Raw genomic sequence first — 27,809 nt, 5'->3', positions numbered from 1 at the left:
GAAAGCTGCTCTGCCTTCTTCCTTACACAGCAGCCTCTGGCTGACCTGACAGAAAGTCGGTTTTGTCTTTGTCATTTGTAAAACATAAAACAACTTGTTATTTGACAAGGGATAGTTTTTCAAATGAATCTATTCGATGTGGTTTGATAAAGCACGAGGACTGAAGGAAAACTAAATCCTTGACTGTGTACTTGTAATAAAACGTTCAGTTTGATGTGGAATACAATAATCTACAGTTGATCTGGGTAAACATTCCCTCAGACTGATTAGGTAACAGCGGTGAGAGAATATTCCAGCAAAGTTGAGAGGAAAAAAAATGATGTGGCTTCTTCCTACACTGTAATTCCACAAGGAATATTATTTCTATTTCAGAATTACTGGCAGTTGAAAAATCATTTTTAGTTATTTTATTGTGTTTAGGTATGAAGACAAATGAATCACAGACCTAATTTAAAGTACAGTCATAGAATTCTTCTGGTTACTTATTCTTCCGGTTTCTACAAATGTCAGATGACTTACAGATAACAGGAAATTGCTGAATTTTGCTATTTCAAGTTTTAAGTAAAGCCTACGTTGTACAAAACCAAAGAAGTATATTTACTGTCATGCTAGAAGTTTCCTTGAGTGCCAGGATTTGTAATATATATTAACATCACTCCTCATTTCCTTAGTAATCCACCTTTATTTTTAAAATAACTGCATGTAAAGAAACAGAGCTCCTCTTTTCTGTTTGGATCACAGAAACTGCAGATATTCAACCCTCAAAACAATGCAATCATCAAGTAAAGTAAATGAAGACTCAATTTCTGGGTTGGACTCTCAGCAGTACCACCTAGACAAGAGGGCTCCTGTCCCAAGCCAGCGTGTGAGCAGTCTGCTCTTACCCTCCTGCAGGTATGTTCCTCTACGCAGATGAGGGCCCGGTAAGGCCAAGGCTCTGGGAAACCGGGGCCCCGGAATTAGCTACCTCAATAGCCTCAGCGGGGCTTACGCAGGTCTCTTACTAGCTACATCTTCCAAAGGGTGAGCTGAGCCACCACTGCAAAGCTGAAAAGTGGCCAAAAAGACTTTTGTTCAAAGAGGCAGCTCTAGATGAAGCTTGCCTACGGGGACTGGGGGACGCACACACGTGCGCTGTGGGCCAGAGCTTGGTGGGTTGAGTAAGCCACCATAGGCCACGTGTCTAGCTCTCCGGGAAGCTCAGATTATTCAAAGGATTTCAAATTCTAACTGATCTTTCAATTCATTATGCATATGCCTTCATCGAGGTAGGAGGACAGCACACATGATAATTTTGTTAGTTTGATTTATAACTTTAAGATCTTATATATACAGCATATAAATCCTATCGATAGTTGTACCTCCAGCCCAGCAAAAGTTGGGACCAGGGCCAGGCTTGTCTTTTAATTACGACTCCAATATCTTCGAACGTGACTGTAACTTTTTCACTTCACTGCAACAAGATTTGAGCCTAGGCTCTAATAAACAGAGCTGCTGATACATACATAATATATCATAAGACCTACAATATGCTTGCAAAGGGTAAACATGCTACATATGTATATTATCAGCTTAGGTCCAGCAAAGAACATAAATGTATTATTCATGACATGAAATGCAATGATTAATATCTCCAAAGCTACACTGCTTCCTACCTGTGGACATAAAATGATTAATTTTTTTAATGCTGGGGTGTGATTCCACAAGTTTTACTAACTAGATTTTACTACTTCAACAGGAGCCTTGAAGAAAAACAGCAGGCTGAAAAATTGAGTTCTCAATTTCGAAAAATACGTGTTTAAAAACACATTTTTCTTATTATTATAAATGTTATCAAGTCAAAGTCTATGTAGAATATTAAGAATTTATGGCTATTAACTCCACAAAGTACACTGAATACTGAAAGAGGGGGATTTTACCATTTCAAGTCCTTGCCACTATATGCTTCTCTTTAAAATGCTTGAGAGAATTCTTTGTGGCAGAGGGGATAAAATAGACAGTGGTGGGGGCACCTGGGTGGCACAGCGGTTAAGCGTCTGCCTTCGGCTCAGGGCGTGATCCCGGCGTTGTGGGATCGAGCCCCACATCAGGCTCTTCCACTGTGAGCCTGCTTCTTCCTCTCCCACTCCCCCTGCTTGTGTTCCCTCTCTCGCTGGCTGTCTCTATCTCTGTCAAATAAATAAATAAAATCTTTAAAAAAAATAGACAGTGGTGGACTCTATTAAAAGAGGTAGAACTTATTTGTATTAAACGCACGGCATGTGTCAAGGACCTGACTTTTAATTTTTAAGCTTACCTATACCAGATTTTAAATTTGTAAGAAATTCGCTGTAACTCAAAGGACTGAAAAAGATCTAATGTTGATGAGAATTAAACCTCCTTTTTAGCTGGTACCCAAACTCTTACACCCAAATGGTCCACTAAAGTAACATGAAAATGTTATTTCTAAAATAGAATACTTGGTGAATCAGAAAATCATTAAAGATTGTGCTGAGCCGAAACTCTGTCATGATGAAGAGTAATCTGGCTACCAACAGCGGGGGGGAAAAAGCATTCTGTGCATATTTTCTGCTCCATTTAAACGAATCATAAAATCAACGATAATTTAACATCAACCCTTCCTCTATAATATGAAAAACCTCCTTTTTATTCAATCACTATTCCTATTTAACATTGTACAGTATATACTATGCACAAGTTCTTATAAGCACTTTATAATAACTCAATCAACCCTCTGAGGTGAATACTAAAATGATCTGTTACAGGTGAAAAAACAGAGGTAGAGAGGTTAAGGGACTTGGCCAAGATCACACAGCTCCAAGTGCAGGGCTAGAATTTCGACCGAGGCCAACTGCTCCAGAGTCTGAATCCTTTAATTGCTATGCTGTACTGATCATTTTTTGCACTATTCAGAACCTTATTAATGCACGTAAAAGAAACAAATTTAACTAATTTGAGCAGAACACAGGAACAACTTTAAGAAGAAGAGATATACCAGTATATGGAACCATGAAGTCCGTGGATTACCGGGCAGATTTGATCCAGGTTTCAAACAATCCCACTGGAACAGCTACCTTTTTTGGTTCAATGGTGGCAAAGATCACTCCAAAAATTCCATAATTAAAAGTTTTTTTTAAGGGGTGCCTGGCTGGCTCAGTCAGTCGAACATGAGTCCATTTGAGGCCCATGTTGGGTGTAGAGCTAACTTAAAAAAAATTTTTTTTTTTCAGTTTTTTTTTTTCTACCTGCATTCTCAGGCAAGGAGTGTCCCTTTTCTTCCATAATTCGAAAAATGTTCTAGGGAGACCTCTCTGCTTGGGCCATGTGTCCATTTCTGAATGAATCACAGTAGCTGGTCAGAAGGGCAGAATACCATGCTCTGGTCGGCAACCTGAGGCTTGTGTCCAAGCTGTGGCTTCTGGAAATCAGTGACCTTCACCTGAATCACAGGGAATTTCTCCCAGGAAAAGATTATGTTACCACAAGAATGAGAAAGGAAAGGCAGGAAGAAATCACACAGGCTACAGGAGTGAAAGTTTCTTTCATTAGAAAGATTTCACCAAATGTACCAACCATACAAACTATTCTAAATTATTCTGTTATTTAAAATGTATATTCTGTTGTATATGATAACTACAAATTTCCTGAACACATTTCAATATTGTCAAGTGTATTTTACACAAAATCCATAGATGTATTTTAATATTTTCTACAATTATATAAATACAGTGAACAGAAATTTATATTTGCTCCTGACTGCCATCACCAGACCCTGTGAGTTCAGTATCTAGTGTCTGAAGTTTCCAAATTCAGAAGCAGCAATATTAAGGAGCACTGTAGTGGTTCAGCTTTAAATTTTTCTGATATTAACTTTTTCTTACACTTTTCTAAAATGCTTGGTAATGCAGGGAAAGATTAGTGTGTAGAATTTTACCAGCATGTCCATACTGTTGCTTTTCAGGAAAACAAACAAACAACAAAAACCTAAAGGCATACTTCAAAATAAATGAAAATTATGATCAATTTTCAGGAAGGATTTTGCAAAGTCCATATCTCTAACAAAAGGTATTCTTTAACTAACTTGAACTTTTCCCTTAGATATAATTGATTATCTATATTAAGCTACCTAAGAAACAAGACTCTAAAATAAAAGGGAAGGAGTACAGGAAGAAATAAAGTAATATCCAATCGTAACCACTGTAAAAAATTGAAAGTCTTACAGAAAGGCATTTTGTGAAGTCTTCTTCTCAGATTCCTTTAAATGAACCCATTTATTGGGAAGACAGCATCTACTTGAGTCAAATGAAGTTTCCAATATCACAGAAATATAATGGTATAGGAAAAAGTTAAAATTGCAGTAAGAGTAGTTTAGCTTATTAGATAGCAAAGAAATCATTGAAAAGATAATCCTCTACACTGAAAACTTTAGAAAGGAAGACTTTGGAAGGAAGAACATTTTGGTGTACGTACATTTCTCACTAGCAAAACAAGATCTCTTTTCTGACTATGTAATTTGTTCTAATCTAATTTGAACCTATGAATTCTTTCAATGTTTTCAACATTAAGGCACTGAGATTACACTAAAGATGCATTTTTTTGTAACAGACATTAATCATTTATAAGATAATGCAACATTTTTATTTAGCTCTAGATTCTTTCCTGAAACAAATTTGAAATATAGAATTAATTGCCTTCAACATAAATACAGAATTTTTAGAAGGCTCAGTACGCCTTTTAAAGAAAAAATAAATGTACTTTCCTTTCTATATAACTCAAAAATGGCAGAAAATATTGTATTCAGATTTAAACAAAAACAAAACCCTCCACCAAAACCAAAAAATGTCAAGCAAATGTTATTTTCCACGGGACTTTCTTTCAAGAAAAAATTACAGTTTCAATATTGCTTGAGATTCAACCCCACTGAGACTTGAGGAAAAATGGAAGGAAAGCAAGTGCCCATGAGGGTAAGGAATCCAGAAGTAATGATAAAGAAGAAAAAAAGAAGAAAAAAAAAGCAAAGAATATTCCCATTTTATTAGTGAATTCTATTCCTTAGTATCTATTCTGTTCTTATAACTGGTGGGTATATATCATCTAGGAACGTACAAAGAACCCAAGCAAATGCTTACGAAACATAAAACAATTGCTGACTACAGAGTTTGTTAGTGGTTTATAACCAATATGAGATTCAAGTACCAAGAGAGCTATCTTTTAAAGAGAATTATTCAGCATTTGTAGGATGTAGAGAACCGAAGAGGAACTAGACAATGAAAGCACCTGGGAAGGCAAGGGGACTGGAATTCACATTTATTAAGTCCCACATGGCAAGCACTGTGCTTCATGCTTTAGTTGTAGGACTTCATTTCCCTGAATAGTAGTAATTCAATGGATTGGAAGTTGTGATGTGTTCAAAAGTAGACAAAGATAGAAAGTCATCAGCTTTGGGGTGCCCGGGTGGCTCAGTCAGTTAAGCATCTGTGTTTGGCTCAGGTCATGATCCCAGGGTCCTGGGATGGAGCCCCGCATCAGGCTCCCTGCGCAGTGGAGAGCCTGCTTCTCCCTTTCCTTTTGCTTCTTCCCCCACTTGTGTTCACTCTCTCACTCGCTCTCTCAAATAAATAAAATATTTTTTAAATAGTTAAAAAAAAAAAAAGTCATCAGCTGCTTGAGATGACTTTCTACAAGACTAGGAAAGTCTAGGGGAGTTTAGTATTAAGGAGAAAACAGAACATTTAGACTAATTACTTCATGAAACGGGTGACGGATGAAGAGCTGGATAAAATGACGTATAGATAGAGAGTAACAAAAATCACATTGAGTGTATCCTCTGGAAAAGATAACACACTAGGAATCAATGGGTCTATTCCAACACTCTGTGCCAGAAACCAACTGTGATGACCAAAGAGATTCCAGAACACTGAAAACAAGGGATGGTACCAAACACGGGAATGCCTGCAAGTTATAATACAGACTGAAGAAAAGACACTATGGGCTGCTACACAAATCCTTTTAACAAGAAATCAGTAGTGTTGCATGAAGTAAACCAACAGTATTTTGTCCAAAATGCTTTAATGTGAAGCATTAATGGCTAGACGAATTGTGCTGCCATGGGAAAGACAAGAAATGCTCCACTGTTTCTTTCCTACCCCCACTCTAAGGTTGTGAAGGAAGATTTACAATAAAGACTTTCAGTCAAATCCCCAGAGGAATAAGGGATACAGCATTCCCTCAACTGAGCAAGCTGAAAACTAAAAGGATTGTATAGAGTCAAACTTTCTAGAACTCAAGGTAGACTGAAGAGAAAACTAAATAGGGAAGAAAAGCCCTTAGTTCCATACTTTTAATGGATATTAAGAATGAACTTTCCAGAAAGAAATCACCACAAAGGTGAAAATGCTCATACTTCCTCAGGCTAATGAATGACTAAACTCATAACATTTATTTATGAAATCCAGCATTTTAGTTAAATTTGGAAGGGCGTAATTATAAGAGCTTGATAAGCAAAGAGGAGAACCAAGGAGAATCCACCTCTACTATTTTGGAACAAATGGCCAAACTACTTAGAGCTGCTGCAATGCATTCAGTCCTATAAAAACTCATGAAAAAGATCCGCCACATAAAAATGAAACTGTAACATAGCAAAGTACTGATGCAAAAGTACGCTTTTGAAGCTGTATTAAAATAACAAAAGAAAACTTTATTTTTTTTTTAAGATTTTATTTCTTTATTGTCAGAGAGCACGTGAATGAGCACAAGCAGGAAGTGCTGCAGGCAGAGGGAGAAGAGGCTCCCCTCTGAGCCAGGAGCCTGATGCAGGACTCGATCCCAGAGCCCTGGGATCATGACCTGAGCCACAGGCAGCCGCTTAACCAACTGAGCCCCCCAGGCATTCTGCAAAAGAAAACTTTAAGTGAAAAGTGCTCTGCTCTCTCAAAAAAAATTAAATGAAACAGACTCTATGAATGATAAGCAAATATACTTACATCAAGATGAAGATGATGTCGGTCACACTATATTTTTTTTTAATTTCTGAAGAGTTTTAAAAGGTATTAGATGATATATATGCTTAAAAGCTATTGAAAGGCCAAGTAGAATCAATAATTTTAAACATCAAATCACTACTTTGGATGAGAGGCTTTAAGAATCACCCAGAATACAGTCTAAGGAAAAAAATGAGAGACACTGAGAACAGAGAACAGATATCCAACATTTGGAAATAAGATTTCCTGCAGGAGAAAACAGATGGGATGGAATAACCAGAACTGTACTGAAAGAACATATTTATGATCAAATCTGTATCTAAAAAGTATTCACTCCACACCTAATGAAATTAGTCATTTTTGAGAGCAAATTAAAAAAAGCCTCCAAGCATCTGGGGTGGTGGGGGGGATTCACCACAAACAAAAGCAATTTGATCACGTAGGGTTTTTTTCTCCTTGACTACATTAAATGCAATTTAATGTCTACTAACATTTGTTAATATTAAAAGGAAAAGATTCTGGTTCATGAAATTTACAGTCTATTAAATTGCCATTCTGGAAAATAAGCAATTTAAGAAAATTTTTCAGATAAAAACATGGTGTGAAAAGTACATTGTTTATGTGCCACTGCAGGGGGAGGAAGCTTTCTGAAGTCATACATGAGTAAATTAACCTAAATAAGTAGCGAATAAAAGAGGAATTTATTAGTGGGCATTAAGTATGTTTGAGTGTGTGCACGTGTGTTTAAGTGTGCACATACATGAATGTGTGTGTGTTTATATAAAGAATCATGATTATGGAAAACATATTACAAAATATAAGTTAGGAGAGTGAAAAAAATTGGAAATTTGCCAACACTTCATCTAAAAGAGCAAAGTTGACAGTTACTGAAGCTGATTTGAGTAATCCAGAATCCAGAAAGTTTTTTAAATTCTTAAAATCGATCTCTAGCAATTTGGAGGCTTCCAAGTTACAAAAGTGAAAAATATCAAAGAAACTCTATAACAGAACACAAAGCAAAGAGATAAGGAGCATTAAAGAAAGGTTGCAGTAACAGTAAGAGACAAATTCAAATCTGACGTGAAAGCTTCAAAGGAACAAAGAATGTTACTTTTATGTATGAAAGAGCAAAGCTCAAAGGCTATAACTGTCATCAACTTCAACTTTTATGCATCAAATAAAGCATTAAACAAAGCAAAAAAGTGTTGAAAATAAAAGCTGACATTAACAGAAACACAGTAATGCAGCAAGAGCCCTCTTAACTGACTCCCTAGATGAACAGACAACTTCTATTTCTCTGCAAAACATGCTGACCTATCCATAGCATTCCGAACACTAACCACTGATGGGTTGCTCCCACTGCATGTTCGTATCCTTCTATTCCCACAAATTGAACTGTATGCTTACCAAGGCTCAGTCATATTTGTTCCCAGATATGTTTACATCTGTAGTACTTGATATTGAAACTGCTAGTGTATATTAAATACTATGTATTAATTATATGTAAAAATAGTTTATACTTAAAATTTAACGAGTTTGTAAAGCCTCTATCAATGTGACTCTCTAAACACTGTCAAGTTAGGTGTGGGGACACAAATGTAAATATTAGATCAAATATTGTGTGTAGGTTTTTACATTACTCTATACTCAGATCACTTTCAAAAATGTCTCTGAACTCTCCACTTTAAAAATCCAATTAAAATGACAGAACTTACATAATAGGTGTGGTTAAGCCACACAAATAATATAACTCCAGGTTAGGGCCCACACGCTAAGGCTTTGGCCCTGCATCAAAAGATTAGCAAATAGGGGCGCCTGGGTGGCACAGCGGTTAAGCGTCTGCCTTCGGCTCAGGGCGTGATCCTGGCGTTATGGGATCAAGCCCCACATCAGGCTCTTCTGCTATGAGCCTGCTTCTTCCTCTCCCACTCCCCCTGCTTGTGTTCCCTCTCTCGCTGGCTGTCTCTATCTCTGTCAAATAAATAAATAAAATCTTTAAAAAAAAAAAAAAGATTAGCAAATAAATGTAAGTGATGTTTTCAACAAGAAAAGAAAGAAAAAGAAAAAAAAGAAAACAGTTTCAACATGTATACATTATTTCTCTTTATCCCTAGGTTTTTGTTTTTTTTTTTTTTAATTATTTAAGATCTTTGTTAACGGGTATTTGACATTTATTGACTTTTTTGAAAAAAATCAAATTGTAATCTTTTATTATGAATTAAAAATGAGGTTCTTAAAAATCTCAACTTGACCAGATATTTAACAATTTAAAAACTTTTAAGTGTATACTGAGAAAAATCAGGCTTTTTTAAAAACACGTTTGTCATTACCAAGAAGAGACATCTTTAGGAAAAACAATAAAAGTCCCATGCTACACAGATAACGCAGATAGCTCTATTTATCTGGTCCATGGGCAAAAAAGCAAGCACTTAAGGTCTTCATCTCCAACCTTCTGTTCATTTATTACTGGAGTTTCATCTTCATTCCATCATGCTGTGACTAAATTGGATGATGGTAGGGATGGTAATCCAGCATCTACTCAGCCCAGGAGTGGAGGAATTCTCAGCTGGTGGATCGGCTGCTTTTGTCTCTTTGCTATCTCGTGATTTAGGGTTTTCTGGGCGTCTGTGTTGGCAGTTGAAGTTGTGGCGGTACCGACAGTGACGTGGCTGCTGACCTTGGATCTCATCTCCTTGATTTTCCTTACCTTCCTCATTGCCATCCTGTCTAGGCTGTCCTTGGGGAGGAGGACTCTACGGAATGGTGGTCTACAACCCCAATACATATTCTGTCTCACTGGTCTACCCTGCTCTCCTGCACCCTGGTTGGCAGCACCTTCCGTCACTTCTCCCTGCACAGGACGGTTGGCATACTGTGGTCGACGCCCAGACGGTCTCCGCATGTAGTAAGGTGGGAGCCGTCGCCTACGGAAGGGCTGGCGCTGTTGGGTCTGGACTTTGGGGACACTTTCCGATCCCTCACTCTTCTCCCCATTCTCACGATTCTGGTAATTCTGCTGGGAATTGCGTGGCAGACCCCTGCGCCGCAGAGAGTGTCTAGAATGGTTCCGGTCCGCTGCATATTTACTGCCCTGCACTGGAGCTCCAGCAGGGCGGGTCACAGTTGCTACCTCCGGACCATTTTCTCCTTCCCCAACATCCAGCTCCGCAGTCTCTCCATCTCCAGCACCGTGAAGGTGCTTCCCGGGCTACTGTTCTTGATCGCAGTCTGGTGTACAAATGCATCTTCCTCGGTGTCATTCCTGTTGATGAAGCCATATCTGTTTCTCACACGGAACCATTTTACTGTTCCCAAAACCTTCCTTGCGATGACCTTCTTGTCCCTGCCAGCAGGCGCCAGCGATGTGAGCCGGTGGCAGCTGCGGCTGCCTCCCCAGGTGTGATGGTAACTAGGCCAGCGAGGGCGGTGGGGCTGTTCAGGGCTCTCTGGGGTCTGCTCTCCGCTCCCTCTCTGTATCAGACTCTATTCCCAGCCTTAACAGATCTTTTGGATTAATTGGTTCATTCTAGGCCTGATCATGTTAAATACTAAACTCTCGATGTTGTGACATATTTTCATATCCTTTCTCATTATTTGACAGATTAAGTAGTCAAAAGTAAAATGATGCTATAGAGAGAATGACTAATAATAAATTTGGTTTTGGAAATTCATACTAGAGATAAAACTCCTTTTAAAATGCCCCTTGGCCATTTAAAAAAAAAACTAGCCACATACTAGGCCAATTATGAAAATACAATTTTTTTTAAAGATTTTATTTATTTATTTGACAGAGAGAGAGAGACAGCCAACGAGAGAGGGAACACAAGCAGGGGGGGGTGGGAGAGGGAGGAGCAGGGAGCTCGGTGCAAGGCTCGATCCCAGGACCCTGGGATCACGCCCTGAGCCGAAGGCAGACACTTAATGACTGAGCCACCCAGGCACCCAGAAAATACAATTTTTTTTTGAAGTTAACAGTATTAGTCTACATTATTTGGCTATTGTACAATGATCCTAAAACAAGAGTGTGTCTTCTACGTTTGAGCTACAAATGGTGCAGTAGGACTAAAGCAGAACGGACCTGTAGGCCACTATAAGGACTTTGGCTCAAACTTTGGAGTTTGAATAAAGAAGTGCCATCATTGAATTTTTATTGCTTTGTATTTTATCCTATGAAATTAAAACCAAACATTTTGTATGGATTTATGAAATGGATAGAGTCATGTATCCACCACTCCAGTACCATATAGAAAAGTTATTTTGAAGAAGTAAAGGAGGATGTTGATTTTGAGATGGGAATGACAAGATGAGGAGTTCAGGTTGAGACATGTTAATTCTGAATCATCTTTAAGATATTTGAATAAATGCAATGGATTTAGCCAACCTGGAGATCACTGGTGAAGACCACAAGCATTCTTAAGAGTTCCAGGTGTGAAATCTGACTTCAGTAGGTTCAGTCCAGAAGAGAAGAAAGAATTAGAGTAAATGCACAGAGCCAAATCTTTAGGAGCTTTGCTATAAATGAACGAAATGAGGGGAGTAGGTGGAAAAAAAAATAGAGGCAGTTTGTTTTGTTAGGAGAAATCACTAATATGCTCATGCAAAAGTTCAACAGAAAGAGAATGGAGGATGCAAGAATGAGAAAGGAGAATCACCATAAAGTTCTTAAAAGGATAAGGGCATGAGACCTTGTGCACAAATAGAGGCATTTCCTTTGCTAGGAATTTACACAGTTCATTCATATAAAGGAGTTAAGGGAAAACACATGAGCTTTGATATACATAGGTAGAAACATAAGAAAGGGTAAACCAAGGCAAACCGTCTTCTGATTGTTTTTCTTTTATTATCATTAGCAGAGAATGAGAGTAAGAGAAGTGATAAAGGTTCTAGAGGAAAGAAAAGGTCTGAAAAGTTATCTAAGGACAAAGGGTTACCCTCCAGAGGGTAACTCTGGAGGGTTTTTTCCTCCTCATTAGCTTTGGCAGTTGGGAAGGACAGCAGCCAACCTAGGGAAGGGTTTCAGTGTGAAGTCAGAGACATGGCAGAGCTGGGGAGAGACAGGGCCTCAGTGGAGATCTCCAATTTGGCTATAAGGTCATGGAAGGAATCCAGAAATTCTCACATGCCCTAAGGAGGGTCATGGAAGTTAATTGATGCGCTGTCTGGTAATTGATGGAATGATCAGCTGGGGTTAACACCTATTAACACCTCACTAGCAGAGCATGTAGGCTACTAAGCAAAAGAGAATCACAGCCAGGCCTCTGTGGCAGCCACTGTACTTGGAAGAACTGAAGTTGGGTCAAGATGGTAGATAGGACCCCAGGTTCTGTCCAAGCCAAGAGAAGGAGAGATACCATGTTCTTCAGCCTCAAACTCCAGCAGAGGACGCCAGCAAATCTAGCTAGGACAGGCTGGGAAGAATTGCTGTAGAACCCAGCAAAAATCTAGAGAGTAGCATAAGAATACACACACAACTCTAGCCCTTTCTCTGAAGCCAAGGTAGACCGTGAGCTCCTTTTTATATGCAGACGCCATCTTGGGGAGAAATAGAAAAAGTAGAATTCTGAAAAACGGAACATACACCTGAAGAGGACTGTTTCAACCCAGCCAGTAGCTTGTGACAAAGATCAGATCACTTGTCAGAAATGAACAAGCTGTTTCTTTATACATCAGAAGGCAGAGACCTTTGTAACACATACCCTGAGCGCTTAAACAAAAAGGAAAATGTCTTTATAGAGTTATAGATTCCTTTATAGACAAGCGAGTCCAGATTAGCCTCACCCCAGCTATGATAGCAGTCTCTAATCTTGAACTAAGAACAGAGTTCTGACATTATGGTCTGTTTTGAAGAGGATCTAGGTCAGTGGTAGGAAACAGATGAAACCGCACTGCACCATGACAGTCAGACAGGAGATGCTCACAACACAGCTGAGAAAAACCAGAGGATCGAATGGCGGGACTTCACAATGCCGTGATTCTAGGTCAGTGGTACCTCTTCCGTTGGGGAATTAGATCCTGTCTGCGCCAAGAGTCCAGGCTTATGCGGAGTCAGTGGCAAAAAATGTGCTGGGTCCAGGAGTGGAGACAGAGCGGATACACTGTCCTCTATGCCAGTATATCCAACAAGCCCGGGGCCCTGACAGAGTAGGGCTTCATGGACAGGTTGACAGAACAACGAACAGGTAAGCCTTTTCTCACCAACTGGTCTCTTACGGCCTCAGAATTTAAGATGCCAATGTACCAAAGAAAACCATATTTGTACATGAAAAGAACAGACACAGAGCCTGGGGGGGGGGGGGGAACCCTCCAATCTTTGTCAGACTTCTGTAGAAAACAAGTAACAAAGAACAATCTTGATTAAACCTTGGGGAAGTAAATGTTCTCATCTGCTTTTCTATTGTCAGCACTAACATGAACAATGATCCTATTAATAATAACTAACACCTATAATTGCTTAGCATTTTCTAGGTGCTAGGCTACAATATTTACATATAGCATACCCTTCAGTTCTTAAAACAATCCTGCGAAGAAGGCATTGGTTTCATCCTCATTTTACAGACAGAACAGAGGTTTCGTGAGGTTAGTATATAAGCTACACACTAAATAAGTTATAAAACAGCAATTTAGAACCAAAAATCTCCATTTTGGAGCCCAAATGCTTCACCAGTGAACAGTAAGACCTACTATATAATTTAAGACTTTAAATAAGACTAAGTATAGAAGGCATTTTGCATATTTCACCTTGATATGCCTTCACATAACCCTGTGAGGCAGGGACTAGAATCCTTAATGTATAAGAAACTAAGGTTAGACACATACTGAGCCCAAGATAATCTCCAGCAGTAGAGAAATGGAGAATCAAGTTTGGGGAGAGAATTTAAACTGCCTGCTCATAGCAGACACTCTTTCATGCTGTATTAGGGATTTTTTGGGGCATAATTTTACAAAAAAACCAAATGACTTCCATGTGAATCCAATTAAGAAAAAAAAAAGTCCTTCAATTAGTCAGGTTTGGAAGGTGCAGGTCGCTGAAGCTTTCTCTTCAAATTAGTGAGTATGTTGTGTTTCCATTACCTATGGGTGGAGGCGTACCTCACTATAAACCCATCCTCCTCCCCGCTGCCATTGCTCAACTAGACTAGTCTTTGTTGAAAGACTATACCAAACGAGAGCCGTACCCAATTCCTCAGGTACCAAGTGACTCAGAAAAAGTTCAAAAGATAAAGTAAGATGTATCTTTAGATAGGGACCATACACCTTGATTGCTCGGGAGTAGCCCAATGTATACCTGCTATCCCAATGGCCGGTCCTGCTTAACATGTCTCCAAGACAAAAGCATCACAATTTGGTAGTACCTGTTGCATGATCACCCCAATCCTCAGTGAGAGAAGATCCAGTTTCTCCCTTTTAAGAAAACCCAATTTAGGAAAATTGTCAGTCATACAGTCATCCAACCGCGGCACGTAGGCAGCCTTGCCGCAGAGGTCCAGGCTGGGAGAAGGAGGAGGTGTGGGGGAAGGGCAGGGTAGGAGCAGCACTGGAGGACCGAGTGCTTATTACCGAGGCACTGCCCTACAACCCACCCCCACTCCTGTTCCTATGTGTTTTCTCCATTTTTAAGTTCAGTTTTTAAATTGGTTCTCAAGGAAAAACAGAACTATAAAGGTGAACATTCACTTCACTGGAAAAATTTTTAGCATTCACTGCTTTAAATGTGAGGAATATGTATATTCATAATTTAATACAGGAAGACTGATACTGTAACTACTGAGAAATACACAAAATCTATGGTAATATGTTCTCAAAATACTTCATTTTCCTCTGTTTAATATTTGAGGAATAATAAATAATATATTTAGAATGGATTTTCAACTTTTTAAAACTGTTTTTATTTTCATCCTTTCATTTGTTCCCTATAACATCTGGTAGAAAATAGGAAAGGTAAAATCTCATATTACTGATGTATTTTTAAAATTGCATCTGTGCCTTCGTCTCAATAATACATATCTCAAACCAGAAATATTCCCTTTAAATAAAAACCTATCACAAGTTTGAACAAAATGGTGGCAGTCCCATGCCGTATTTTTTGAATCTCCCAATCCCTTTTAAAAAAACCAACAGAAATGCAAGTCACTGTTAATTGGTTCAGGTTTTCTTTTTGGGGTGATAAATATGTTCTAAAATTGTGCACGAGTTGCACAACTCCGTTCACATACCAAAAATCATTACATTGTGCATTTTAAATGGATGAATTACAGAATAGGTGAATTAGACTTCAATAAAGCTGTTATTTTTCAAAAGGCTAACTAGGTTATTATGGTGAGTTAAAGGAGGACACAGTTCTTAGGCATTCCTGCCATCAGGAGACAGATCTATTTGCCTTGCCCTTGAGTTTACTGTGGCCTGTGACTCCTTTGAGTAACAGTAGGCAAAAAAAAAAAAAAAAAAAAAAAGGCTCTATGCCATTTCCAGGCCTAGCTTTAAAGAGATCTGGATGCTTTCATCTTGATCTCCTGGAGACTTTAGCTGCTATGCAAGAACTTCAAATACCTTGAGGCCACTCTAGTTTGCGGAAGCCTAGTGAGCCATGTGGAGAGAGAAAGAGGCTCGGCAAGCTCCCCGACATTCCAACTCTCGACCATTCCAGTCATCTCACCTGGAGTCGCAAACAGTGTGAAACAGAAACAAAAACACCCATACTGTGCCATGCCTCAAACCATGACCTGAAAGTATACATAAATTGTTGTTCTAAGACAATATACTTTGGACGTATTTGTTAGGCAGTAATAAACAGAAGAGACTACAAAATGAAATGATAAATTATCCCAGAAGTCCCAGTAAAAGAGCAAGTATATTTATAAAACACTAACAGCAGCAAGTTAGGGAAAACAGCAGCTATGCTAGAACAAGCAAAAGGGAATGCAAAGGAAATCTTGGTGGGCTCCTAAAAACCAAGAAAGCCAGAAATTGCCAACAGGTATTCATTCTCAAAAAGAAGGTCTCCACTCAAAGTGGGGGACTCAAATGGACACATAGGACAGTCATAAGCACTGGAAGCTTCACAGGTTCCTATATGTAGATGTGTATAAGAGGACTGCACAATTCTGAAGGTATTGAGGCAGCCTGAACCATCCAGGATGTCAAAATAGTTAAAACCCTACAATGAACAGAGACCAATCAGAGCAGATCACCATTTGTTCAAGGTAAAAAAAAAAAAATATATATATATATATATATATACACACACACACACGCACACACGCACGCACACATACACACGCACACATACATTATTTATATATATATATATAATAAAAAGAGACTTCTAACCAAAGAAAAAAAGCTGCAAATGTGATATAAGATACAGCTATGCAGATAAATATTTTCTAAAATTTATTACGGTGAAACCAAAGAGGAAACCTAGTTTTGAACCTGGAAAAGCAATCTTGATCTTAATTTCTGCTAAACAGGCACTTCCTCCTAAAATACAGGAAACTGTCTTTCTTAATATAAACAATGAAAAAATTGCAATATTTTTAATTGAGCTTAACTGCAAGATCTAAGATGGAATCTAAATTATATACTTATGAAAATGAAATCACATCAGGAAAAAATATGGCTGGAGAACAAAAAGTTGGATCTATTATTACAAAAGAAAGAAAATTATAGAAGCTGTCAAATGAAACATAAATCTGAATTTTACATCATCATAAATGTTGAGGCATTTAAGGATGGTTAAGCAACAGATGTAGATGTACGGAGAGAAACGTAGATTAAACCAGAAGGCATACAAGAAGAAACAGATACCACAGAATGAACCTCCAAAGAAATAAAGAAGAAAAAATAAGAATGTAAAAAAAGGAATGAATTTTAAAAATTGGAGAAAGTAATAACCATAGAAAACAGGCAAAAAATCATGCAACATAGATATATAAGAAATTCTTAAAAGAAAATCCAATCAGTGGAACAAAATACTGACAACTATAATGGAAGGAGACTTTCCTGGAATAAAGAGAATGAACTCACATATTTAAAGAACACTTAACAGGATTAAAACATAATTTCTCAAACTGGGGTGCCTAGGTAGCTCTGTCAGTTAAGCATCCAACTCTTGATTTTAGCTCAGGTCTTGATCTCATGGTCATGAGTTCAAACCCATTGGGTTCCACAACTAGTGTGGAGCCTACTTAAAAAAAAAAAAAAAAAATTGTGTTTTTCAGTTCTAAAAAAAAACAAAAACAAAAACAAAAAACCACCAAAGCTAAAAAACAAACAAACAAACACTTAATGGATGGATGCCACAGTAGGATGGAGGGAAAAGAATAGTCAGTAAACTGAAATATAGAACAACAGAAATTATTCCATCTGAACAGAGAGAAAAATACGTTAAAAAGAAATATTTGTGTTTAAATCTTAAATCTATTCCAAATTAATTTTTTTGAGTGGTATCAATTAAGGGCCCTATTTCATTATTCTGCAGTTAATTATCCAGTTTTCCCAACACATTTATCCTTTTCTCATTAAGTATTCTTGTATCCTTAGTCAAATATTAGTTGGTTATATATACAAGGACTTATTTCAAGGCTCTTAATTCTGTTCCATTGGTCCATGTGTCTACTTTATGCCAGTATCATGCAGATTTGATTACTTTAGCCTTGTATAAGTTTGAGAACATGAAACATGGTACCTCTAAGCTTTGTTTTTCTTTGTTAAGACTGATTTGGCTGTTTAAAGTGTTTTGTGATTCTACACAAATATTAGGGGTTTTTTTTCCTTTCTCTGAAAAATGCCTTTGGAATTTTTAATAGGGATTACATTGTATCTATAAATGGCTTTTGGTAGTATGGACAATTTAACAAGATCTAAGATGGAAACAACATTCATTCTTCAAATCCACAAACAGGAGAGATCTTTCCACTTTATTGTGTCTTCAATTTCTTCCAGTTTTCAGTGTACAGATCTTTCACCTCCTTGGTCAAGTTTATTCCTAAATATTTCATTGTTTTTGATGCTATTTGTGAATGGGATTGTTTTAAGATACTTCATGTTAGTATATGCGAAACATAATGGATTTCTGTATGTTGAGGTTGAATCCTGCAACTTTACTGAATTTGATTAGTTAGCAGTTTTTTTGGTGGAATCCTTAGGATTTTCTATAGAAGACCACATCATCTGCAGAGACAATTTTACTTCTGCCTTTCCCATTCGGATGCATTAAAATTGGTATTGGAAATGATTTTTTGGATAGGACACCACAGCAAAGGCAATATAAGTAAAAATTTAATAAGTGGGACTATATCAAATTAAAAAGTTCTCCACAGAAAAAAATTAACAAAATGAAAAAAGAACCTAAGGAATGGGAGAATATATTTACCAACCGTATACCTGATAAAGAGCTAATATCCATAAAACATAAGGAACTGCTACAGCTTAGAAGAAAAACAAGCAAAACACAATCTGATTAATCAATGAGCAGAGGAACTAAATATTTTTTTTCCAAAGATGACAATGGCCAACGACCACATGAAAAGATTCTCAAAATCACTAATCAACAGTTAAATTCAAATTAAAACCACAAGGATAGGAGATATAGCCTCACACCTGTTAGAATGACTATAACAGAAAAGACAAAAGATAAGTATTGGCAAGGATGTGGAGAAAAGGGAATCCTTGTGCGCTGCTGGCTGAAATTTAAGCTGATACAGTCACTATGGGAACAGTACGAAAGTTCCTTAAAAACTCAAAAATAGAATTACCATATGGTCTAACAATCCCACTTTTGGGTATATATCCAAAAGAAATCTTCAGAGGACCTTCAAGACATATCTGCACTCTCAAGCTCACTGCAGCATTATTCATAATAGCCAAGATATGGAAATAACCTATCTATCTATGGATGAATGATTAAAAAGGATGTAGTACCATGTGATATAATGATAGGTTATTCAGCCAAGAGAAAGAAGGAAATTCTGCCATTTGCAACAACATGGATGGAACTTGAGGGCATTATCCTAAGTGAAATAAGTCAGAAAGAGACAAACAAATATTGTATGCTATCACTTATATGTGAAATCTAAGAAAGCTGAACTCAGGGTAGAATGTTGGTTGGGTTGCCAGAGGCTGAGGCAGGTTGGGTGTGAGGGAAATAGGGAGATGTTGGTCAAGTACTACAAACTTTCAGTTGAAAGATAAGTTGGTAACTTACGGCAGTTATAGTTAAAAGAGTAAATCTTAAATATTTTCACCATAAAAATGAAGTGATAATTATATGAGGTTTTAGAGATGTTAACTAACCCTACTACGGTAATCATTTCACAATATTTAAGTCTATGAAATCAACCATGTTGTACTCCTTAACCTTATATTGTTATATGTCAATTACACCTCGATAAAGCTCGTGGGCAGGGGGAGCCTACATTTCCCAGCCCCCCTTGCTGTTTGGGCACTATCTGCTTGGGGGGCAGATAGATGCATGGGTATACTAGTGTAATACACTAATATGAGACTTTGATTCAGGAGTAAGATATGTAGGGACACACGCTGGATATGGGGCATCCATTTTGCTAGTCCAGGGGCAGCAAAGGCTGTGTGGTTTCTCATAGGGACAACTATGCTTTCATGAATGGGACAAATCAGCAGTGTGCATCTGGGAGTGGTTCTGGAAGCTTACCCTACAGCTCCTATCTCTAGTCCTCCCAATAATTCCATGAGATGGAGAAGAGAAAAGAAAAAACAATTCTCTTTCAAAAACTCAAATAGATGTGGGATTATAACAAAATATTTAACATGCAAGAAGTCTAGTCCCAGAATTACAGGAGAAAGAATAAGGCTAAAAATGTAGTCAAATAAGGGCTGAACAACTGATGAACCACTCTACCTCTGAAGCTAGTAATACACTATATGTTAATTAATTGACTTAAGGAAAATACTAAAATTATTTGAAAAAAATAATGGCTGAAAACTTTTCTGAATTGGCAAAAATCATAAACTTGTATATTCAGGAAGCTAAGCGGTCTAAAAACTGGACAAACTCAATGAAATCCAAACAAAAAGCATCAGAGTGAAACTTCTGAAAAGAACAAAGAAGAGATCTGGAAAGCTGCATGAGAGAAATGACACCTACTTGTAGGAGAAAAACATTTGCATGACAGTATATTTCTTACGAGAAAACATGGAGTCCAGAAATAAGTGGCACAACATTTTTCAAATGCTTAAAGAAATGAATTGTCAGCCCAGAATCCTACATCAAATGAAAACAGATCTCAGCAATTAAGGGGAAATCAAAACATTCTCAGATGAAGGAAAACTAAAAGAACTTGTTACCAGCATACCCACCCTAAAAAGAAATGATAGAGGAAGTTGAATTTATAATTTAACAACTTCCCAGAAGAGGATATTCTGGTCCATCTGTTTTTTTCTTTTTCTAGAATTAAAGAAAAAGGAAAAGTATTAGCACCTATTCTATACAACCTCTTCCAGAAAACAGAGAATACTTCATTTTACGAAGTTCGCATTATTCTGAAAACCAAAACCAGAGAAAGACAGTACTAAGAAAACTATAGACTAATACCTTTCAAGAATATACATGCAAAAAACTTTGTTAATATATAGGATTCAGTAAAATATCAAAATTATTATATACCATGACCAAGGGGGATTTATTCCAGGTATGCAAGTCTGGTTCAAAATTTGGGGTGGGGGGGAGGGTAGAAGTCAACCCTCTAATCCAAATTTTCTTATCAACTATTTTTTCGCATGAACCTACTGAGCTGAGCTCACATGCGCTGAGCTGCACGTAGCTATCGCAGAAGGCCACATGTTTCCTTTTTCCTCCCATTCAAATTCTGCTCTATCATCCCCCTATGGAAAAACCCACAGGCTCTGGCTCATCTTTGAATTCCAGCCCACTAATTACAGCAGTCATTTTGTTTTTTATAATCTATTATACTATCTAAGAAAATACACTTTATCTCTATAACAAAATCATAAGCCCCTAGGGGAAAAAAAAAAACTTTCTGATAATAAAGGTCTTTTAGGGGCTAGCACAGTGCTTCCTATCTAGCTACTACTGGATTAATTGATCCATTCATCAAGTATTAAGCAATTATATACCAAATACTAAGCTATTACTTCACACACAACAGTGAACAAAATAGACATGAGCACTGATAACTGTTCTTACAGAACATCTATTTACTAAGAATGAGAATTACCTTTCAGCACCTTCAGTAAAGTAGCACAAGTGGGAAGATGGGGAAAATTTCATGTTCTAGAGGAGAAAGTGGCAACAGTGCAGTTAGGGTGAGGGTCCGGAATGTTTTAGAGCAGGTGCCATTCACTCATTAAAGGAATAACTGGGTGAGGGAGAAAAGGAAAAATAAAAAGAGAAAGAGGCAGGCATTAAAGGTTTGTTACTACACGTTCCTGTGTTTTGGTTACATAAAAATACAGAAATAAACACACTCCTACATACCAGATTGTGTACCTACATACTTACTGTAAGAAGAATAAGGTCTGACTCTAACCCCTAAATCTATAGTCCTCAATTTCCAGCAGAAATCCACCACAATTCTATCACATACTCTAATTTGTGGAAATCTAAGCTTAACAATTTCATTACTTTCTTTACTCAATTAACAATTGTTAGGAGATGTACAGATTCCCCACAAGAAAAAAAAATGCACCAAATTACAGGGTGAAAAGAAAAATATGTCAATGCAGAAAAGGCATTTAACAAATTTCAACTTCTATTCATGACAAAAGTGCTTTGAAAAGTACAAAGGGGAACTCCCTCAATGTGATGAGGAATATATACAAAATCCTACTGCTAACAGTACACGCAATAGTGATGGACTGAATACTTTCTCCCTTGTTCCCATTGCAAACAATGCAGAATGCATGCTCTCCCCACTCGCATTTGACATTGTAGGAGAAATCCTAGTCAGCCCTAGAAAGTAGAAAATGAAATAACAAATCGGAAAGGTGAGCAGTGGGGGAAACTACCCCTCCTGGTAAATGGCATGACTATCTACATAAGGGGGAAAAAAAAAAAAAAAAAGAAAGAAAAGAAAAGAAAATCCCAAAAGATCAACAAAAACTTCTGTAACAAATGAGTGACTTCACTAAGGTCAAATATACAAGATCAAAGTACAAAAATCAATTGTAGTGCTATAAATAATGTACACATAGAAACTGAAATAAAAATACTAAAGCATTTATAATCACCCCCTTCCAAAAAATGAAGTAGAGGGGCACCTGGGTGGCTCAGTCGGTTAAGCATCCAACTTGACTTTGACTTACGACATGATCTCAGGGTCATGAGATTGAGCCTGGTGTAGGGCTCCATGCTGGGCATAGAGACCGTGTAAGATTGTCTTTCTTCCTCTCCCTCTGCACCCCACTTCCCACTCATGCTCTCTTATCTGGTTTATGTTCTATTAAAAAAATAGATTTAAATATAACAATACATTTAATTACAACCAAAGATATGGGACTTGTATGACGAAAACTACAAAAAGAGAAGAGCTAAATAAATGGGGAAGCATATGTGTTTATGGGTTGGAAGATTCAACATAGCATAGATGGGAATTCTTCCTCAAATTTATATATGCTTTAATGAAATTTGCATAAAAATCTCTAAGATTTTTTGTAAATACAGACAAAATTAATTTTGAATTTTATATGAGATGACAAAGAATTAGAATAGCTAACACAATTTTGAGAAAGAATAAAGCGGTAAGTCTACCTGATTTCAAGACAAGGAACTAGAATGATATGGTATTAACCAAAGGATAAACACGTAGACCAATGGAACAGAAGAATCCAGAAACAGATGCAAACAAATAACAACTGCTTTTGAGAAAAGCACTGGCGTGATTCAGTAGAAGAAAGATAGCTTTTTCAACAAATGGTTCTGGAACAATTAGACATCTATAGAAAACAACCCTTTACCTAAGTCCCACACCTTAAACAAATAAGCAAAACCCCAAAATGGATTGTAGACTTAAATCTAAATTGTGAAACTGTAAAAATGTCTGGGAAGAGGAGAAAATTGGGGGGGATCTAGGGTTAGACAAGGGGTTCTTTGATGGAATAGTAAAAGTACAATCCATAAAAGAAAAAGCAAATAAATTTGCCTTCACCAAAGTTAACTTTTACTCTGCAAAATATTCTGTTAAGAGGATGAAAAGACAAGTTACAGAGTGGGATAAAATACTTGTAAAGTAAAAGGACCAGTATCTGCAATCTACAGAGAATGTTCAAAACTGAACAGTAAAAAAAATCTAATTTAAAAATGGGCAAAAAACAAAACATCATTATAGAAACAGATGTCAAGTGCTATGGTCCGAATGTTTGTGTCCTCCCTCAACTCAAAAGCTGGAATCCTAATGCCCAATGTGCTGGTATTATAAGTGAAGACTTTGGGTGTGCTTAGATCATGAAAGTGGAGCCCACAAGAACAAAATTAGTGTTATTATTAAAGAGACCCCACAGAGCACTGTAGCCTTTCTACCATGTGAGTGCACGGTGATAAGGTACCAGCTATCAACCAGGAAGAGGGCTCTTATCAGAATGTGACCACGCTGGCACCTTGACCTGGGACTCCCAGCTTCCAGAATTATGAGAAATAAATTTTTGTTGTTTATAAGCTACCTAGTCTGTGGTACTTCGTCATAGCAGCCCGTACAGACTAACACACCAAGTACACACATGCAAAGATAGATGTTCAACATTCATTAGCCGTTAGGGAAATGCAAGTTGACACCACAGTGAGAGGTCACAAAATGGCTTCAACAAAAAATAGTGATAACACCAAATGCTAATGCGGATGCCGAGAAACTGGATTACTCTTATATTGCTGGTGGGAATATACAATGGTACAACCATCCTGGAAAACATTTTGTTCCTTTAAAAACTAAATATGCAACTACAGTTTGACCCAGCAATTGCACTCCTGGAAATTCATCCTAGAGAAATGAAAATTTAGGTTCACATAAAAACCTGTACATAAATGTTTGTAGAAGCTTTATTCATGAACAACCTGACAACAACCCAGTTGTCCTCCAATGGGTGAATGGTTAAACAAACTACAGTATATCCCTGTCATGGATTACTACTCAACAATAAAAAGGAATGAAAAATTCATACGTTCAAGAACTAGGATGAATCTCCAGAGAATTATGGTGAATGGAAAAGTGCCAATCCCAAAAGTTGATGTACCACAGAATTTCCTTTAGATAACATTAGATAAATGACTGCCAGAGTGTAAGGATGAAGGTAGGGGCAGGAAGGAAGTACGTGTGGCTGTAAAAAGGCAACTTGAAGAATTTTTGTATTGATGGGAACATTCTGTACTAATGTTAGTACTCTGGTTGTCATTTTGTCATAGTTTTACTAGATGTTCCCATTGGTAGAAACTGAATAAAGGCTACATGGGATCACTCTGTAGGCTTTCTTACAAATACATGTGAATCAATTATTATCTTAAGATAAAAAGTGTACTGGCATCATAATTCCAGACTTCAAGCTATACTACAATGCTGTAATCAACAAGACAGTATGGTACTTGCACAAAAATAGACACATAGGTCAATGTAACAGAACAGAGAACCCAGAACTGGACCATCCACTCTATCTCAACTAATATTCCACAAAGCAGGAAAGAATATACAATGGAAAAAAAAAAGACAGTCTCTTCAACAAATGGTGCTGGGAAAATTGGACAGCCACATGCAGAAGAATGAAACTGGACCATTTTCTTACACCATTCGCAAAAATAGACTCAAAAATGGTTGAAAGGCCAAATGTGAGACAGGAATCCATCAAAATCCTAGAGAACACAGGCAGCAACCTCTTTCACCTTGGCCACAGCCACTTCTAGCTAGACATGTCTCCAAAGGCAAGGGAAACAAAGGCAAAAATGAACAACTGGAACTTCATCAAGGTAAGAAGCTTTTGCACAGCTAAGGAAACAGTCGACAAAACCAAAAGACAGCCAACAGAATGGGAGAAGGTATTTGCAAATGTCTTATCAGATAAAGAGCTAGTATTTAAAAATCAATAAAGAACTTATCAAACTCAACAGCCAAAGAATAAATAATCCAGTCAAGAAATGGGCAGAAGACATGAACAGACATTTCTCCAAAGACGACATCCAAATGGCCAACAGACACAGGAAAAATTCTCCACATCCCTTGGCATCAGGGAAATACAAACCAAAACTACAATGAGATATCCCCTCACACCAGTCAGAATGGCCAAAATTAATGAGTCAGGAAACAAACATTGTCAAGGATATGGAGAAAGGGGAACCCTCTTCCACTGCTGGTGGGAATGCAAGCTGGTGCAGCCACTCTGGAAAACAGTATGGATGTTCCTCAAAATGCTAAAAATAGAGCTAACCTATGATCCAGCAACTGCACCCCAAAGATACAAATGTATTGATCGAAAGGGGCATCTGTACCCCAATGTTTCTAGCAGCAATGTCCACGATAGCCAAACTATGGAAAGAGCCCAAATGTCCATGGACAGATGAATGGATAAAGAAGATGTGGTATACACACATACACACACGTGCGCGTGTGTGCGCGCACACACACACACACACACACACACACAGGAATATTATGCAGCCATCAAAAAAATGAAATCTTGCCATTTGCAATGATGTGAATTGAACTAGAGGGTTATTATGCTAAGCAAAATAAGTCAATCAGAGAAAGACAATTATCATATGATCTCACCCATATGTGGCACTTAAGAAACAAAACAGAGGAGCATAGGGGAAGGAAGCAAAAGAATAAAACAAGATGAAATCAGAGAGGCAGACAAACCATAAGATACTCTTAATCACAGGCAACAAACTGAGGATTGCTGGAGGGGTGAGCGATAGGGTAACAGAGTGACGGGTATTAAGGAGGGCACATGATCTAATAAGCACTGGGTGTTACATTAAGATAGATGCATCCCTGAACTCCACCTCTGAAACTAATAATACATTATATGCTAATTGAGTTTAAATTTTTAAAAAAGGAAAAAAATTTAAAAGTTTAAATATTTTTTGAAAAAGTATATGCATGCTACTTTTGTGAAAGAAAGAGTAGACAAATACATGAACAGATTTGCCTATATTTCAAAGTTACTACTAAAAGAGAAAGAAAAAGGTGGGGGGAGGAGAAAGGCAAGGGTAGAACCTAGGTATCTTTAAATGTTCCTTGCTTTATAAATTCAAGTGTCAAACCATGAAACTATCCTCATAATTTTTAAAATAAATTTAGGAAAACAAAGGTCATCGAAAATGGAAAAAAAAAAAAAAACCTGAAGAAAAATCTAGCTATTTGTGGTGTTTGTGGCATAATCAGAAGTAGATGAATAACTGTAAATGGCTTTAAGACACAGAATTTTAATTGAATATCCTGAAGACCAAATACACACATGCATAGACACAGAAAGGTAAACAGAATGTATTCATTCTTTTATTAGTACTACAGGCATTTTATAAGTGAAACCACTATAAAATATTAAATTAAAGCACATATCTAATTATAGTAATATAGTTAGGAACCATTTTCAGAACAAGAGTTATTAAGAAAAGTAAAATGGTTAAAAAAAAAACCTGTAATCTTTCATTTAAACTGAAAATAAAAGTATGATCTCATGATTTTTCTTTCAATAAAATATCCATTTCCTACTTCTGTCCATTGAAAGAGACTGGAAGCAATGCTATCTCACTCTAGGACTCAGATTACCATCTCTAAATACCATTTCACACATAAGGGAAGTAAGTACAATGGGACAATTGAATAATTCCAAATCTGGGGCAAGAAATGAACAAGAGAGTATCTTGCCGTGCCTAAAAGCAAGGATACTAGGTAAGATGTCTGAAGACATATCAAAATGGACTCAGGAGTACCTTGAACACCTCCCATAGTCCAAAGCTAAAACAATCTGAGTATCATAAAGAATACTGATTGCAATTGAATGAAACATAGTAAATATATAAAATGCCATGAGGTCAAAATCATGATCGAAAAAAATTGCACTGATCACCTTTAGACATTACCAGCATACATCCCATCATTGTAAAAATTTTCAAAAGGAAAGTTGGTGCATTTATCTTCACTTTTTTCAATGAACTGCATCTTAAGAGAATTGAAAAAAAAATAAATGGGGACAATCTTCTTTTTATAAAAATCACAGCTAAGACAAGCAGAAGACATGGTAGAATTAGGGGGGGAAAAATCACCATTTTGCAACTCCTAATGAAATAATGGGTCAAGGCAATGATCACTCATGGGCTGCTAAAATATTAAGCTAAAGGATGATGAGGAACTTTTTAAAATGGACAGATGAGGTTGATACCACCCAAACCCCACTGAGAAATCTTATCACTAACACTGAACAATCTGACATCATGTTACTACTGATATCATGTAATCGAAGATACATGCTAGGATCTATGAAATATTCTTTTACAAAAATTGAACCTGAATTTAATCAATTCTCTAGATGTAATTTTTACAGGATATAGGAAAAGAGGAGTATGTTAAATAATATAGTAACACAGTCATCTAACCCCCAAATGTGGGGAATGCTCAAGGACAAATGATCTATTTTATTTAAAGATTCAATGGTATTTAAGAGGGAATGCTCTTTGACATTAAGAGTTTAGAGACACGAAGTAAATGCAATACATACACTTTGGAGGGAAGGATCCTAATGCAACCAACAATTCAAAGATATTTGGGGAAAACTAAATAAAACAAAATGAGTATTAGATAATAAAGGAATCACTGTCAGTTAGTTCATTGCGGTTTTGTTTAAACTAAGTCC

At 37.2% G+C, this 27,809-nt stretch overlaps 1 long non-coding RNA gene and 1 pseudogene across 3 annotated transcripts in view; both read right to left on the bottom strand.

Moving 5' to 3' along the window:
• Positions 1 to 27,809, bottom strand: part of LOC123789316 (uncharacterized) — a 345,463-nt gene that overhangs the window by 19,795 nt on the left and 297,859 nt on the right. For all 3 annotated transcript variants that reach the window (XR_015724028.1, XR_015724027.1, XR_015724026.1), the window contains 2 exons: positions 21,191 to 21,331; positions 20,313 to 20,400 (listed from right to left, as the gene is read on the bottom strand). This is a non-coding gene — a long non-coding RNA (uncharacterized LOC123789316). The remainder of the gene's footprint in view (positions 1 to 20,312; positions 20,401 to 21,190; positions 21,332 to 27,809) is intronic.
• On the bottom strand, positions 8,910 to 11,391 carry LOC123788703 (Y-box-binding protein 1 pseudogene; annotated as a pseudogene).

Source organism: Ursus americanus, chromosome 3 (assembly GCF_024610735.1).
Source record: "Ursus americanus isolate L20-20 chromosome 3, mUrsAme1.1.p, whole genome shotgun sequence".
Classification (NCBI taxonomy): Eukaryota; Metazoa; Chordata; class Mammalia; order Carnivora; family Ursidae; genus Ursus; species Ursus americanus.
This window is presented reverse-complemented; position numbering and strand designations above follow the sequence as displayed.